Consider the following 16,222-nt stretch of genomic DNA (forward strand, 5'->3'; position numbering starts at 1 on the left):
GCTAGGCGAGAGGATTGCTTGAGCTCAGGAGTTCGAGACCAGCCTGAGCAGGACTGAGACCCGTCTCTACTAAAAATAGAAGGAAATTAGTCAGACAACTAAAAAAAAATAGAAAAAATTAGCCGGGCATGGTGGCACATGCCTGTAGTCCCAGCTACTTAGGAGGCTGAGGCAGGAGGATCGCTTGAGCCCAGGAGTTTGAAGTTGCTGTGAGCTAGGCTGACGCCAGAGGACTCTAGCCTCGGTGACAGAGCGAGACTCTGTCTCAAAAAAAAAAAAAAAAAAAATGAAGCCAATTCAGAAAAAGGAAAACATGGACCCAGGAAAGCGGTGGGTTCAATGTAGAAAAGAAGTGGAAGGGAATATTGAGGGTGTTGGTGAAGGGGGAGCCCAGAGCAACAGCAGAGCAGCAGCCCTGGGGAGCGCTCAGCTCTCCCTGCAGCAGGAGCCAGGCCTCTGCTAAACACATCTCCGCAGAGGCCACACTGGTGGGACCCCTGACACGTCTGAACGCACTGAGAGGAGACTCACAGGTATGGCAGAGTTTAGGGGTGTGTTAGCAGTAGGGCTATAAAACCAAGCAAACAAAAAAGTGATACATATAACTATGAACTCCAAGGGGAAAAGATTGTACAAAAAAGAAATTTAAGTATGCACTATATCTGTGACTATTCATAATATTGCAAACAATGAACATAGATTTAACCAAAGGTAACAAAAAACTGTATTTGGAGGATGGGTGAGAGGCAAGCATGTGGGGGGAAGGGGCGGGGGGAAGGAGGGTGAAGATTAAATCCTTCTCTTCCGTAGTTGGACGTCATTGTCCCGGGACTCCTTTGGTTCCTGCCCGTTCTCCAAGCTGATCTGTATGGGTGTATCTAAGGGCCCATCACCTCTGGTTTCCAGGGGGGTTTGGCCAATGGGAAGCCCAGGCAGGAGGTAAGAGAGAGGAGAATGAGGTCAGGACAGCTGTTCCCTCCCTTGTGGTCACACAAGGCTGGCTGTGTTCCTCACAGATGGACACTGCACCTTTCATGGTGGGTTCCTCTCATGGACTCTTTCCCGGTTCCAGTAACCGCTCCCTCCCCTCACCTGTCCCAAATTGCACGTCGTGCGTCATGCGCTGGGGTGCTACTCATCTCCATGCAGGTGTGGCAGTGGGGACAGCATCCTGCCCAGGCCGTTCTGGCTGTGAGACAGAAGCTTATTGCTTCTCTTTTGGTTCCAGCAAATTCTCCGTGTCTCATTCCTTCAGCTTCAGTTGGCGTCAAGAGCCCTCAATAGTCTTCCAATAAATTCACTTTGAATCAGGTTGGCCACTTTCTATGTGGACAACCATGAAGTCTAATTGATATGTGCTGTTCCCAGAAAAGTGGATGCCACGTAGGCAAACATGCCAAACGTACGTGTCTCATTCGTGTGTGTATCCTCCAGTGCCTGCTTGTCCTCCAGCGTCTGTTCATTGTGAAATAAACCCACTTCTGCACAGCCAGCTCTGGCTGCCCCACGCTCTTCCTCCCCTCAAACAAAGGAAGAAACTACAGCCTTTGCTGACTGGGCTTATCCCTGAAACTGATTTCTCAGATGAAAATAGCATCATACAAGGGATGGCTAAAGCGTTTAATGATCAATAAACACACCATTTAAAAGAGAAAAGAAGCAAAACATTGTTATCCAGAGTCAACTAAAATCCACCAGGATGTGGCATTTGCAAAAACAATCTCCAGAACGATGTAAAGATGCATCTTAAAGTTCCTGAGGTGGAATTCAGAGAACAGAGAAAATGTCCTCAGGGAATAATACCATTTAAAAATATGTGATGGAAATGAGATTAAAGCTTCATAAATGCCCTTGGAAGTCTTGAGAGCAAAAATAAACATGGGGTTCATTAGGGCTCTGCTGGTGGTGACAAGGCAGCCTGCAGGGAAACGGAGAAGCTAGGAGTACCTAGACCTGCACCCCCAGGGCTCCCAGGGACTCACTAATGAACTCTCAGAACCACACACAGGCCATTGATTTAGAAAAAACAAAACACAAGAGGCCAGTCTCAGAAATCCAAGACCATGATTTTACAAATGGTTTCAATCACTGAGGGTGGTAACGCTTCACAAAAAATGAACATTTAGAGTTACTAAGGCTAAAGCCACTTGCAGGAGTAAATTCCAATGGAAATGATCAGAGGTATAGCAATCTGGAGATTCTCAGAGAAGGCAGTTCTGGTTTTTGCTCTGTCTCTGATTTCTGCCTGACAGAATAAATCAATTTTTTTCTCCATGGGGGATATGGATAATGCTTTTTAGTAAACTAGCACTAAAAATTTATTATGATGTTAATAATTGCCATAGTAATCAGAAACACACCATGTATCCATGACATGCAAATAAATATTCATAGATGGCTTATTCTAGGTTGGTTTTATAACCTGCCTCAAGTCTCCAATTAAGCACATTGCCTGGGACAGAGAAGGAACGGAATGTCTGTCGCAGCCATCTCTCCCCTCCCTGCCATTCAAGGGCCATATCTAGATGCAAAAAGAATGTGGTAGGGGATTGTCACACACACATATCAGGACATTCCATTTATAAATGCTTGGCATTTTTTACAGTGTCTCCACATCTACAGTCTAATGAGATTCTCATCATTGTATAAAATAGCTGTTATTATTAACTGTACCTCACAGGTGAGACAAGTAAAGCCCAGATTAATAAGCCCTATGAATGCAGGCGTGAGCTCTGGGCAGCTGTGATTCTCAGAGTGCAGCAGGCAGTGGGGCGATGGCCTCTTCTCTTAGGGATCTGCCCCACTGTGCCCCTTCCTCTCAGCTGTCCTCACTGAGACCTCAGGTTGCAGGCTCGGCCCAGCCCAGCTTCTAAGCCAGTGCACCCAAGGGAAGGGTGTACCGTGGGTGTTCAACCTTCAGCAGGTGCAGTCTGGGATGAGCCATGTCCCTGTAGTGGGCACGTGGATGTCCTGACCTTCCCTTCCCCTCACCAAGTTGACTCAGTTTCCATGGCATTTGAGCCCTTCTCTGACCCCAGCACATGCAGCCAAGGTGCTGGCCTTGCCCTTCTCCAGAGCCCTCCCTGGAAAGTGGGACCTGTTTCCCACACGCTGTACGTAACATCGTCAAACATCTGGTGTTCACATTTTTCCAATGTCTCTCTCTCTCTCTCTCTCTGTCTCTCTCGTTTCCAGCAGGTAACTAAACCATATCACTTTAGGCATTTTTTAAAAGAAAATATTTAATCCTTTCCCTGGAAACTTTTCTAGAATGCCACATTTCCTTCCTGCCTTCTTAAAGCAGCTCTCTGTGTACCTAACAGTCTTCCTCATGGCTTAATCAAATCCCTGGGAGCCAAGACACCAGATGAGTGCGTTTCTTTTTTTTTTTTGAGACAGAGTCTCACTCTGTTGCCCAGGCTAGAGTGAGTGCCGTGGCGTCAGCCTAGCTCACAGCAACCTCAAACTCCTGAGCTCAAGCGATCCTACTGTCTCAGCCTCCCGAGTAGCTGGGACTACAGGCATGCACCACCATGCCCGGCTAATTTTTTGTAACCCAGGTGTAGCCCGGGCCTCTTGCCCTTTAGAGAGGCGGGCGAATGTTTCTCAGCGTCTCTGCTAATTTCTGCTCTGGCCCCAGTGTGTGCCCTCACTGTTTAATCCCCCAACCATGCTGAGCGCAGGACTCAGTCCGTTCATTGGCTTCTAAAGAAATCTATCCCAAACATTTTGTGAGTCTGGGGACTCTATTAAAGAGCGAGAGGTCACCTAACAGGTGCTGTTCCTCCTCCCTCCCCAGGCCTCTGGCTCCCCAGCCCTTCCTCCCAGACCCTCTTCCAGCTCCCAGCTCTTCTTCCTCTAACATGCAGCCTAACCCAGCTCCCCAGCTCCTACATCTAAACAAGACACACAAGCTCGCCAAGGTGCTCGGCAAACAATTTGGGATTGTAAATATTTTTTAAGAGTAAAGAGGAGGGCTAGTTTGTGTTGCCTATTTCTAAGATCAGAGGAAGTAGGCTGAGTAAAGATGAGAAAACAGTGTGTGGGCTTTAGTGCATGTGCAACTTACAGCCCACCCTAACTCGAATGAACTTTGATGAGACAATTCCGTAAGGGGTACCAATCACAGCATTTTCCCTCTCTGAGCATCAGAATTCAGTTCGCCCCGTCCATGCATCTTTACATAACAGCACTTTGGGAGGTTGTGAGCACAGGAAAAGGGTTTGTTAAGAATGACTAAACTCACACCCTGAGATAAAGACTAAATATATTTTGCAAGGCAGTTAATTAAGGCATAAATACAATCACCCAACTATGAATACTCTGCATGGAGTTCTGAAGGCTGAACTTCCAGCCTTCTTTCCTAAAGACTGACATTGCTTTGCTCAGTTCTTACCCGGACTCCTTCCTCCCTGATCCGTTGGTCTTTGTGTGTTCTACATGATCTTCACAGGAAGTTGGCTTCTTTCTTTAGGGTGTAAGTGAGTCAGCCCAGTGTTTAGCTGCGAGCAATGAGAACCCAGGCAACAGTGGCTGAAATAACTAGGAGTTTGCTCTCCTGGGCCTTATGAGTGAGAAAATGAGTTCACTGTTTCTAACCTTTGAAGAAAAAGATGTCACCATCTGTGTAGGCCAGACCAAGTTCATTGGTAGTATGCTGCGTATTTCTGTGTGCCCCAGCCCAGCTCAGCCCAGGCCAGGCCACTCTCCACCGTCCTCCATGCTGCTCTCTGCCCCACAGGCTACAGAACTCTGGGGACTGGGTCCATGGGGCCGGTGCCTTCTGGCTTTGGGTGGGTCTGGCCAGTGGGAAAGCAAGAAGGCTGGGGTAGGAGAGTCTCAGGCTGCAGCACAGTTCTAAGCAAGTTCCAGCAGACTGATGAGGAGTCCGTGTGTCCCCGGAATGGGCCCCTCTTAGTCCCACACCCCTGTTGTCCTCAGCCACTGGCAGGAACAACTGTGGTCAGCATGGACTCAGTGGCACAAATGCAGTGGTGGATCCAGAGGGGGAACAGATGGGGTCTCCTCGCAGCTAGAGGTCTGAACACAGCCTTTTTGTGGCCACCATGAGGGAGGATAGACAGCACTGCCCCAGCCCACTTGAACTGAGAGCACTTTTGTCCTCAGAAAGTTCTGATAATACTCCTTGACACTAGTACTCTGAAGAATGCGGTTCAGAAGAAAGACATAAATCTTTCTTGAGCATCTTATTTTTTTATATTACTTTATTTTTATTTACTTTCTTTAATGTCTTCCATAGAAAGAATTCCATACCTATACTATACATTGTGTTAAATAATATCATGCTTCACAAACTCACTTTTCAGGTTTTAAGAGGTATCCCCAAGGAAGTGTGGATGCTTGTGTGGAACTTCTATACACTTTTGTTTTTTGTACTTTGAAACCTCTCTCTCTGTCTCTCTCTCTCTGTCCCGTAATCCCCTATGTCCCCTTGGCTATTTTATTTTATTTTACCTTATTAGAGATAGCATCTTGCTCTGTCACCCAGGCTGCAGTGCAATGGCAAGATCGTAGCTCACTGCAGCCTCGAACTCCTGGGCTCAAGGGATCCTCCCACCTTCGCCTTCTGAGTAGCTGAGACTACAGGCACGTGCCACCACCCCCAGCTCCCTTGGCCATTTTAGATGTCTTTGTATCAAGTCTCTCTAGTCCCTCTGTCAACTCAGAGGGACTAGACTGTCTAGACTGAGATGTCTGACCATGTTGTGTACTTTTTCCAAGTCTAAGATTCTAAGTCAGTGAGTCTCAGAGGGAGGTGTTTGAATTTTTTAATTGATAGGGAGTGTTTGGGGGAGTCACCATGGCTCTAACAGCATCTAAGGTAAGGCCCATGATGCTAGAAGTCTGGCAGAGAATAAAGACCTAGCCAGCATCCTGCACGATCTCATTTACAGCTATTCTAGACCCTAACTCAGTAAGCCAAAGGTATCCCCGCCCCCACTCCCACTTTAATATACACAGACTTTTCCAGGAATGTAACCATCATGCAAATCTAGGAAAGATGGTACTTTGTTTTGTTTGGCACTTGAACAAAAGTTGTTCACAGCTTGGAAAATCATGATAAAGCTCATAGTACAGTAAAACCTATTCAATAAGTGGATTCGAAAGCCCTAACCAACCCTGATTTTAGTCGGGATTCACTCTGAGTGGGGCTTGGAGGGCAGGGCAAAGCCATCAGGGAAAGGCAGGCAACCAGCCTTGGAGGTGGAGGGCCACTCCTTTGGGTCCAGTATTCTCCCCGCCCAAGCCAAGGGACCCAGAGATGGCCGGAAGCCCAGCCGGCCCCAAGACCCCAATTTTTCCCACGGCCACGTAAACAGAGCGAACAGCGGCCACCAGGTGGCGCCACGCCGCCGCTGGGACCCAAGGGGCTGGCTCCGCCCCTCCCAGGCCCTTGGCGCGGCAGGTGGCCCCATCCATAAACTTCACGGTAAGGCCGCCCCACCCCGACTGGCTATGTGTTGGAAAAACCCTCACATGAGTGGTCCTGAGCAGTTCAAACCCATGTTGTTCAAGAGTCAACTGTTTAACATACAGAGAAACAAAAATGAGAATTACAGCAAACTTCTCAGCAGAAACCACACACGTGAAAAGAAAATGGACTGACATCTTTAAAATTCAGAAAGTTAGGAAAAAAAAAAACCTCTGGCAACACAAAATTCTATACTCAGTGAAACTATCCTTCAAATTATGACAGAAAAATAGACTTTCCCAGACAAGCAAAAACTGAAAGAATGCATTACCAGCAGACTTACTCTACAAGAAACGTTAAAAAACAGTTAAACAGAAGGAGTATGGTATCAGATTGAAACTTAGATCTACACAAAGTAATGAGGAGCATTAGAAACCGAATGAAACAAGGTAAGATGGAATTCACTTTTGTTTAAATTTTGGTTCCCCTAAAAGATAACTGACTGCCTACAGCAAAAATAGTAGCAATATATTGTGGGCTTACGGCAGGTATAAAAGTACAATGTATGACAACAGCAGAAAGGACAGGAGCAGGGGTAGGAAGGACCTGTTGTAAGGTCCTTACACTACACAGGAAGCAGTATAATATTATTTGCAGGTAGATTTTGATTAAGTAAGGATGCATATTATAAACATTAGGGCAACCGCTAAAATTTCTGGAAAAGAAGAAGTTTTTATACATTATAAATGTGATATACATTTATATGATAATAGAGATAATAAAATGGGATCATAAAAAATGATCAATAAACCCAAGAGAAGACAGAAAAAGAGAAAGAAACAAAGAACAGATGGAACAAATAGAAAGCGGTGATCAATATGGTAGATATTAACTCAGCTGTAACAATAACCAGATTAAATGTGGATGGTCACTCTAAGTACATTAGTTAAAAGTCAGAGATTATCAGATTGGGTTAAAAAGAAAATAGAACCCAATTGTATCCTCTGTGCAAGAAATCTATAAATATAAAGACACAGGCTAAAAGTAACAGGACAGAGAAAGCTATAAAACATACAAACACCAAAAGAAAGGGGGAATAACTTTTTAAAATTTTTATTATGTGTATAAAAAACTAGCATGTCGGTTTCCAAGTACAGGGTAAGGGAAAAAAAACTAGCATGGTTTCTCTCATTGGGCGGATGCCTTGGATAATCCATTCAAGGAAGATTGCTTAGTCCAACTTAATAAAATCTATGTCCTTCGAGGACTGATGGAAACCCTGGCAGCACATACTGAGGCCTTATTTCTTGATCAGATCAAGCCGATTTAGGCAGATATGACAAGAGCTAGAACACTTGCCACATTTTCACAGGTGGGTCCAGTAAACTGCTGGTGACCCATCTAGGTTTCAGGAGTGCAAAGAGGCTAAAGGAAAGAGCTCATTGGAGTGGCTATTTTAATATCAGATAAGGTAGACTTCAGAACAAGGAGCATTATCAGAGATAAGGGGAGCATTGCATAGTGATAAAGAGATCAATTCTCCAAAAAGCTAACAGTCCCAAAGGCATATGCATGTAACATTAGAGCTTCAAAATACATGAGGCAAAAGCCGATAGAACTGAAAAAAAAGAAATAAAGTCCATAATTATAGGTGAAGACTTCAATATTATTCTCTTAATAAGTTGATAAAATAGTGGAAAACAAACCAATAAGGATGTAGAAAACTGAACACTATCCACTAACGAGACCCTATTGACTTTCATAGAACATTCCAACCAATAACAGCACAATGCACTTTCTTTACAAGTACACATGGAATGTTCATTAAGATAGACCACATTTTGGGCCATAAAACAAACCTCAACCAATTTAAGAGAATAGAAATCATACGAACTGTATAATCAGACCACAACAAAATCAAACTATAAATCAGTAACAGAAAGATTTCTGGGAAGTCCTGAAATATTTGGAAATCAAACAACACACTTCTAAATAACCCATGGGTCAAAAAGGACTCAAGGGAAATTTTTAAATATTTCGAACTTAACTGATTTAAAACGAGAAGACAGCACATCAAAATGTGTAGGATTTGGCCAAAGCAGTGCTTATTGGGATGGTAGACAGTTCAGTGGTGCCAACTGGGGGTTGGGGGAAGGTTTGACTGAAAAGGAGCAGCACGAGGGAATTCACCGGGGTGACCCTATGTTGGTGGATACCTGACTCTGCATTTGTCAAAACCCATAGAGAGTGAGTTTGCCACTGAGTGTGAGTTTCACTGGATGCAAAGAGAAAAAAACCAAGCAGAATGTCAGGGGAACCCTGAATGGAATGCAGACTGTGACAAATGAATCTGTGTCACAATTGAATGGCACAACTCCACGGAAGGGGGTGGAGAAGAAGGGAGCTGACCTAAGGGACTTTGGGAAACTGTGTGATTAGCTAAAGGACAAAGGAAGTGCAGGAACACTGTACTTTAGTCATAAATTTGTTTCTCACAGGGTATGGGTTAGTAGTTCTGAAACTGTATTACATTTATATTAGGGTTGAACAAATAAGGCAACACATTGTGGGTGATGAGCGCTGGCTTTCTCACTGCCAAGAGAAAAGTTCAATATATATAAATGGAATCATACACTATGTAGCTTTCCATCTTCTTTCACTTAGCTTTGTCATTGCAGGAACCGATAGTTTGTTCCTTCTTGTTGCTGAGAGGTATTCCATTGTGTGGATGTCACACTGGTTATCAATTTACCTATTGAAGGACATCTGGGTTGTTCTCAGTCTGGGGTGACAAAGCTGCTATAAACATTCACATTCATAAACGTGCGTGGAATTTTGTTTCTCTGTGTCCTCAGGACCCTCCCCCACCCTCAAAACTGGAACAATTTCTTGGCCTTTCCTTTTCTTTCATATTCTCAACAGTTTGAGACAGTACAGGCTTTACCTGTTCACCTGAATCTGTCTAATGTGTCCTCACGATCAGACTTGGGTCATGTTTTGCTGGCAGGAATACAGTGGGAATGGTGCTATACTATCCTCAGAGCATCACACCAGAGGGTCTGATTTTGTTGTCGGCCAGGTTTTTCCACCATAACATCACCATTTCCCCCTCTATAATTCAGTAGGATTTTCTGGGAAGATATTTCAGGAATGTGTCAATACCGAGTTCCTCAGCAAACCTCCTCTGCTCACCAGCCTTGGCCTCTGTTGAAAGCTCCTGGCTGAATCAGCCACGACTCTGATGGTGCCAAATGGTGATTTTCTATTTCCGGTATCCCTTCTACAATTAACAGTTGGCATTCTACTGTAAGGAAGAGCTCACTTTCTCGCTCTCTCACTCTCTCTCTTCAGTATGACTCATGGGTTTATTCAAGGATTTGTCATTCATTACTGTCGTTATTTGCTTTGATACTCGAACTGTCCCAGATTTGGCCAGTGGGAGTCCCTCCAGGCTGGCTTCTGCATTCTTTTGCCTTGTCCCCTTCGTTCTTTGAGCACCACCTTCCTTGCTGGCAAGCAGGAGGTTCCACTCTTGTCTTGTACTTTTCCTGCCTCAGCCTTGGAATCAGCCATTCCTCCAAGGAATCCTGGTTCCTTCTAGTGGAAGATGGCATTTAGAGAACCAATCTGGGCATGAGGTATGCTCCTTGTGCTGTGGTGTCCCTGCTTCTAGGCCCTCTCGATGGACAGATTTAGGGAAAAAATACACCCGTATAGATTCATATACACACATATTTGTACACTCATGCATCTGTAACTATCTCAGGGTTCTTTCTAGCCTTCCCAAACTTTCCATGTTTATAAGTCCTTTCTCTAATAGTGAGAAACCTGGTTACCATTACCCTCGATATATTTATTTGTTTGTTCAACATAACCAATCTCCCAACCATGCTGGCTGACTCCGTCACCTGCCACCTGCCCCGACTGAGCAAGCCTTCTGCCTTTGGGAAACTCTCTGATCTACCCCATCTCCATCCCTGGGCATCCTGTGTCCCCAGGGTCTGTGGGCACATCACTGCCTCCTTCCCCCTTGCTGCCACGCAGCAGGCAGTAGGGCAGCTCCGCATCAAACTCTGGGAAGGGAAAATGAAAAGAGACAGCTCCTCTTCTGTAGCCTGAAGGTACAGGCTGACGGGGACTCAGTGGGGCTGTCTGTAGCCTTGGTCGGAGAACATGGGCTATGCTCTCTTGAAAGTTTTTTTTTTTTAAACCACCTTATTGAGGTATGATTGATATGTAAAAAGCTGTACACATTTAATGTATACAAATTGATGAGTTTGGGGGTAAGTATATACCTATAAAACCATCCCTGCCATCAAGGTCATAGGTCACCTCCTAAAGTTTTCTCCTGTCCCCTTATTATAATTATTTGTAATAATAATATTACATGTGTGTGTGTGGTAAGAGCACTCAACATCTACCCTCTCAGCAAATTCTAACTACACAAGACAGTGTTATGAGCTATGGCACTATGCTGTATAGTAGCTTTCCAGAGCTTGCTTATCTTGTATAGCTGGAACTTTGTATGTACCCTTTGACCATCCTCTCCCCATTGTCCTATCCCCTCACGCCCTGGAAACCACTACTGTACTCTCTGTTCCTATGAGTTGGACTGTTTTAGAGTCCACATATAGGTGCCATCATATAGTATTTGATTTTTTGTGCCTGGCTCCTTTCATTTAGCATGATGTCCTCCAGGTCCATGCGTGTTGTTGCCAATGGCAGGATTTTCTTCCTTTTTAAGACTGAAAACTCTCCTGAAAGTTTTTTAGATGCTCTCTTTTCCAACTCCCAAACTCAAGCGATCCTCCTGCCTAGGCCTCCCAAAGTGCTAGGATAGCAGGTGTGAGCCACCGCGCCCGGCCAAGATGTCCTCTTTTCTACTTGGGGCTGCATCCTGTTCTCACAGGGTAATCTTTCTGTCCGCTCAGGCTGACGATCTGCAAAACAGTGAGCCCTGCTGAGCTTTTCTGCCTGTGCTGAGACAGTGCTGTGATTTCTAGGGGCTTCTACTTTTGACGTTTTTCTTGGATTGTTTGAGCTGATCACTCCCTCCCTCAGACTGCCTCTCTCCAATTTGGTGGTGGTGGGGGGGGTAATTTGTGAGACCATGCACAATTTTATTAACTAGCCTTTTTTCTCTATCACCAGGCCATCCCCAGACTTTATGTTCTCCCTACCCTTTGACAGCCTGAGTCAACCTCTTTGTCAGGTTGTCAATAGATACTCTTTTGTGATTAAAAAAGTTATTATGTACTTAATGTGTACGTCAGCAGGAGTAGTTCTATGACATGGCTTCTTCACAGAGGCAGCTAATTGTCCACGGATATCCTTCATCCTTAAATAATAAATAATTCCCCAGTTCTAGGTGGGCTCATGGCCACCCAGCTAAAAGCTACATTTCCCAGCTTCCCTTGTAGCTGGGTGTGGCCATGTGTCTGAATTCCGACCAATGGGAGGTGAGCAACAGTGATTATGCCATTTCCAGGTCATGCCCTTAAAAGGAATGAGTGTGTGCTCCCCTTTCTTTTCCCCCTTCTCACTGGCCAGGATGCCAACATGATTGCAGGAGCTGGAGCAGCCACCTTGGGACTCAGGGGTGGAAGCCACATGTGGAGAATGGCAGAAACACTGTACCAGCTCTGGACTGCCTTCCTTTGAACTATTATGTAAGAGAAAATCAGAATTCTGTTTGTTTAAGTCACAAAAGTTTCGAGATCTTTGACTACCTGGACTATATCCTAAGTAGCACAGCTTCGTGCCACTACCTTTACCCAGAAGCCTGTACCTCCTCTCTATTTATATATATTTATGCTTTCTTATTTCAAATTTTATGTTTTATGCCCATATTTTAAAAAATTAAACAGTTAGCTAGTGGTTCAACCAATTTTTTTCAAAGAAACAGCTTATGGAGTTATTTATTTTAGTGCACTTATTATTTTAAGATTATTTTTGCTACCTTTACATTTGAATTAATTTTAAGCCATTTATAGAATTATGGGGTCACATCCTTTTTTCCTCAACATTCTTTCTATATTGTTCCATTGCCTTATGCCATCTAAAATTGCTGGGAAAAAGTCTGAGGCCAGTCTCATTTTACTCCCTTTAGCAGATTGTCTGCTTCTACTACCTGGATGTTTGTGGTAGGATGCTTTTTTTAGAGCTATTCTGGTCTCAATGATTTCTTAACTCAGTTTACCTGGAATATAGTAAATTCTGTTCTTTTGCCAAATTGGGTCTTTTAAGTTTCAGAAATGACTCTGTTCTTTTGTTTTCGACTACTTTTTGGAGTTCCATCTTTCCCTTTGTCATCAGGCATTCTATCTGTATGTTGGCTCAACGTAACTGTCCTACAGTCTATGATTTCTCTCCAGTCACCTCATCTGTCTACCTGGCTTTATTGTGTGATATTCGTGTCACCTTTATCATGTGATAGTCTCACGCCCATCACCCACGTCACTGACTCAGTTTTCTGTCCTGTCAACTCCACTTCTTGTGACTTCCAGATAGCTAGTGGATTTTTCTTCTGTTTCTGTCTTTACTCCTTCCAGTCCTCTTTTCATCTTATTTTGGTTTCTCTAATTTTTTATTTCACAGGGTCCACATTATATTTAATTTCCCTAAGAGTACAGAGAGGATTCTTGTCAGATATTTTCTTCCTGGAATCATTTCACTCCAATATGTAGTCATTATATATATTTTCCTCCCGACATTCTTTGGGAGAGAAAGTAGTATCTTACATAGATCCCATGGTATATCTTTACTAAAAGGAGTGACTATATTTTAGTTTTTAAAAAGTATCTACCTTGACCAGCCTGGGCAACATAGTGAGACCCCGTCTCTAGAAAAAAAATTTAAAAATTAACTGGGTGTGGGAGTACATGCCTGTAGTCCCAGCTACTTGAGAGGCTGAGGCAGGAGGATCCCTTGAGCCCAGGAGTTCAAGGCTAGAGTTCAAGGCTGCAGTGAGCCACTGCACTCCAGCCTGGGTGACAGAGTAACACCAAAGAAAGAAAGAGAGGGAGAGAGGGAAGGAGGGAGAGAGAAAGGAAAGGAAAGGAAGGAAAAGAAGGGAAGGGAAGGAAAGGGAAGGGAGGGGAGGGAAGGGGAGGGGAGGAGAAGGGAAAAGAAAGAAAAAGAAAAAATGGCCAGGTGCTGTGGCTCATAACTGTAATCCTAGCACTTTGGGAGGCCAAGGCTGAAGGATTGATTGCTTGAGGTCAGGAGTTCAAGATCAGCTTGAGCAAGAGTAAGACCCCCATCTCTACAAAAAATTAAAAAATTAGCTGGGCGTGGTAGCACATGCCTGTAGTCCCAGCCACTTGGGAGGCTGAGGCAGGAGGATTGCTTGAGCCCAGGAGTTTGAGGTTGCTGTGAGCTAGGCTGACACCACGGCACTCTAGCTGGAGCAACAGAGCAAGACTTTGTCAAAAAAATATATATATAAGAAGAAAGAAAGAAGAAAAAGAAAAATGTTTACCTTGAATCAAAAACCCTTTAGATATAACTTCTATTTTACAGAAAATTAGTAGCTAGAGAATTAAGCTAAACATTACCACAAGGATGCAAACAGACACATCTAGAAGGTGGGACATTCTGTAGAACAACTCAATTGTTTTCATGAGTTAGGGTCCTAAAAAAGGGACTACACTAGATTAAAATAAACTAAGGGGAAATGTGTGGTCCTAGATTGGGTATGGGTTTGTATAAACCAGCTATAATAATAATTTGAGTAAATTGGAGAAATTATAATATGGCCTAGAAATTAGATAAGATGAAAATATACTGAAATACAAAATGAATACTAAATGAAACAGACTATTAAGAAGTTATAAAACAATTTTAGAATATGATATTTGGTTTTACACACATGCATACACATGGTTGTTATAGCGTTGTTCTCTAGGCGGTTGTTTTTTAACTTGTTTATATTTTCTAATGTTCAACAAAGCATATGCACTGCTTATGTAATAACAGAGTGTTTTAAATAGTGACATAGATTTAAATGGGACAGACTTACCAGGAAGATGATAAAGTTTAAGCTTCAGGCCTCTAATTCCACATGGGCCTTACAAGGCTCTAGGAGGACCTCTAGCAATTTTGTATCATACTTTTATGGAGGTTCTATTTTATTTTTAAAGGTCTAGTACCTTTTTATTGTGGTAAAATATACATAACATGAAATGTACCGTTTTAATGATGTTAAGTGTGCAGTTTAGTGGTAGGAAGGACATTCACATTGTTGTGCAGCCATCACCACCATCCATCTCCAGAACTTCATCATCCAAACTGAAACTCTGTACCCATTAAATGATAACTCCCCATCCCTCCTTCCACTCAGCCTTCTTATTTTTAAGGGTTTCCAAAATTGTATGAGCTTTAAGTTCCTGAAAACCTGGGTCCAGCCCCACCTTACAACCAGATATCCTGGTATCTCCTGTACAAGCTTTGACATGATCCACTGCACTGACAAAGTGGCTTTATCCTCAAACCAAAGGATAGTCAATATAGTTGAGGAGATTGTCAACAAAGTTCTTCATCACCAAATGTGCAAAGAGCAGTGATTGTGGCAGCATCAATATCACTGAATGCACAAGGCTTCCTCCCAGAAATCGTACCTAACACTTGAGTTTACATCTCTTTTGCCAGAACATAGTCACATGGCCCTACCTCGCTGCAAAAGGGCAGGCCAGGAAATATAATCTTCCTTCCAGAAGAGCTTGTGCCCAACTGAAAATCAGGTATTTTATTACTAAAAGAATGGAGAGAATGGGTATTGGGATAGACAACTAAGCATCTGTGGTATGGTTTCTAAAAAGATTTGATGTGCTGGTTTCTGAGGTTTGGTGAGGGCAAGGAGGAAGGAGTAGACATCTTTTGAGACAGAGTCTCGCTCTGTTGCCTGGACTAGAATGAGTGCCGTGGTGTCAGCCTCGCTCACAGCAACCTCAAACTCCTGGGCTCAAGCGATCCTCCTGCCTCAGCCTCCCGAGTAGCTGGGACTACAGGCATGCGCCACCATGCCCAGCTAATTTTTTCTATATATATTTTTAGCTGCCCATATAATTTCTTTCTATTTTTAGTAGAGACGGGATCTCGCTCTTGCTCAGGCTGGTCTCGAACTCCTGAGCTCAAACAATCCGCCTGCCTCAGCCTCCCAGAGTGCCAGGATTACAGGCGAGAGCCACTGTGCCTGGCCAGGAGTAGACATCTTAAAGCACCATTTATACAATTGCTTAGCATCTTGTTTAGAGCCAAAAACTCTCCTGCTCACAGTTAGCTTTCCAGACTGGGTGCTCAAGCCTTCTTAATGAATTAATGAATACCACAGAAGTGGGCTTAACACACCTGTATGGAAAAGAGAAAAAGTCTTCTTCCCAATCAACTCTGGGATATCGCAATGGCCAAATATATCCAAACTGCATATCTAAACCAATAAACTTTATTGTTGTGGTTAAGCCTTGACTATGAAAAGCAACGAATCTGTTTATTAATTATCATCATGTTTATACTGTGTGTCCCTTTCCAGGCTGTTTCTAGGGAAATGCAAACCACAGGATGTGGTCTCTGACCCTATTCTTAGAGAATGTGACCCTGGAGGACATTTTCCCCACATAGTAAACAAAAGAAAATGTGGAAAGTGAGCTCAGAAGTTGCTTCACTGACCCGGGAGCTATAACAGGTGCCTGAGCAGAGGCGTGATGTAAATGACCAGGTGGGAGGGCCACGAAACCAGATGAGAAAGCAACCTGGTGCGTCAGCCCTCTCCCTGACTTTGCAATGAGATGC

Source organism: Eulemur rufifrons, chromosome 29 (genome assembly GCF_041146395.1).
Source record: "Eulemur rufifrons isolate Redbay chromosome 29, OSU_ERuf_1, whole genome shotgun sequence".
NCBI classification, from domain to species: domain Eukaryota; kingdom Metazoa; phylum Chordata; class Mammalia; order Primates; family Lemuridae; genus Eulemur; species Eulemur rufifrons.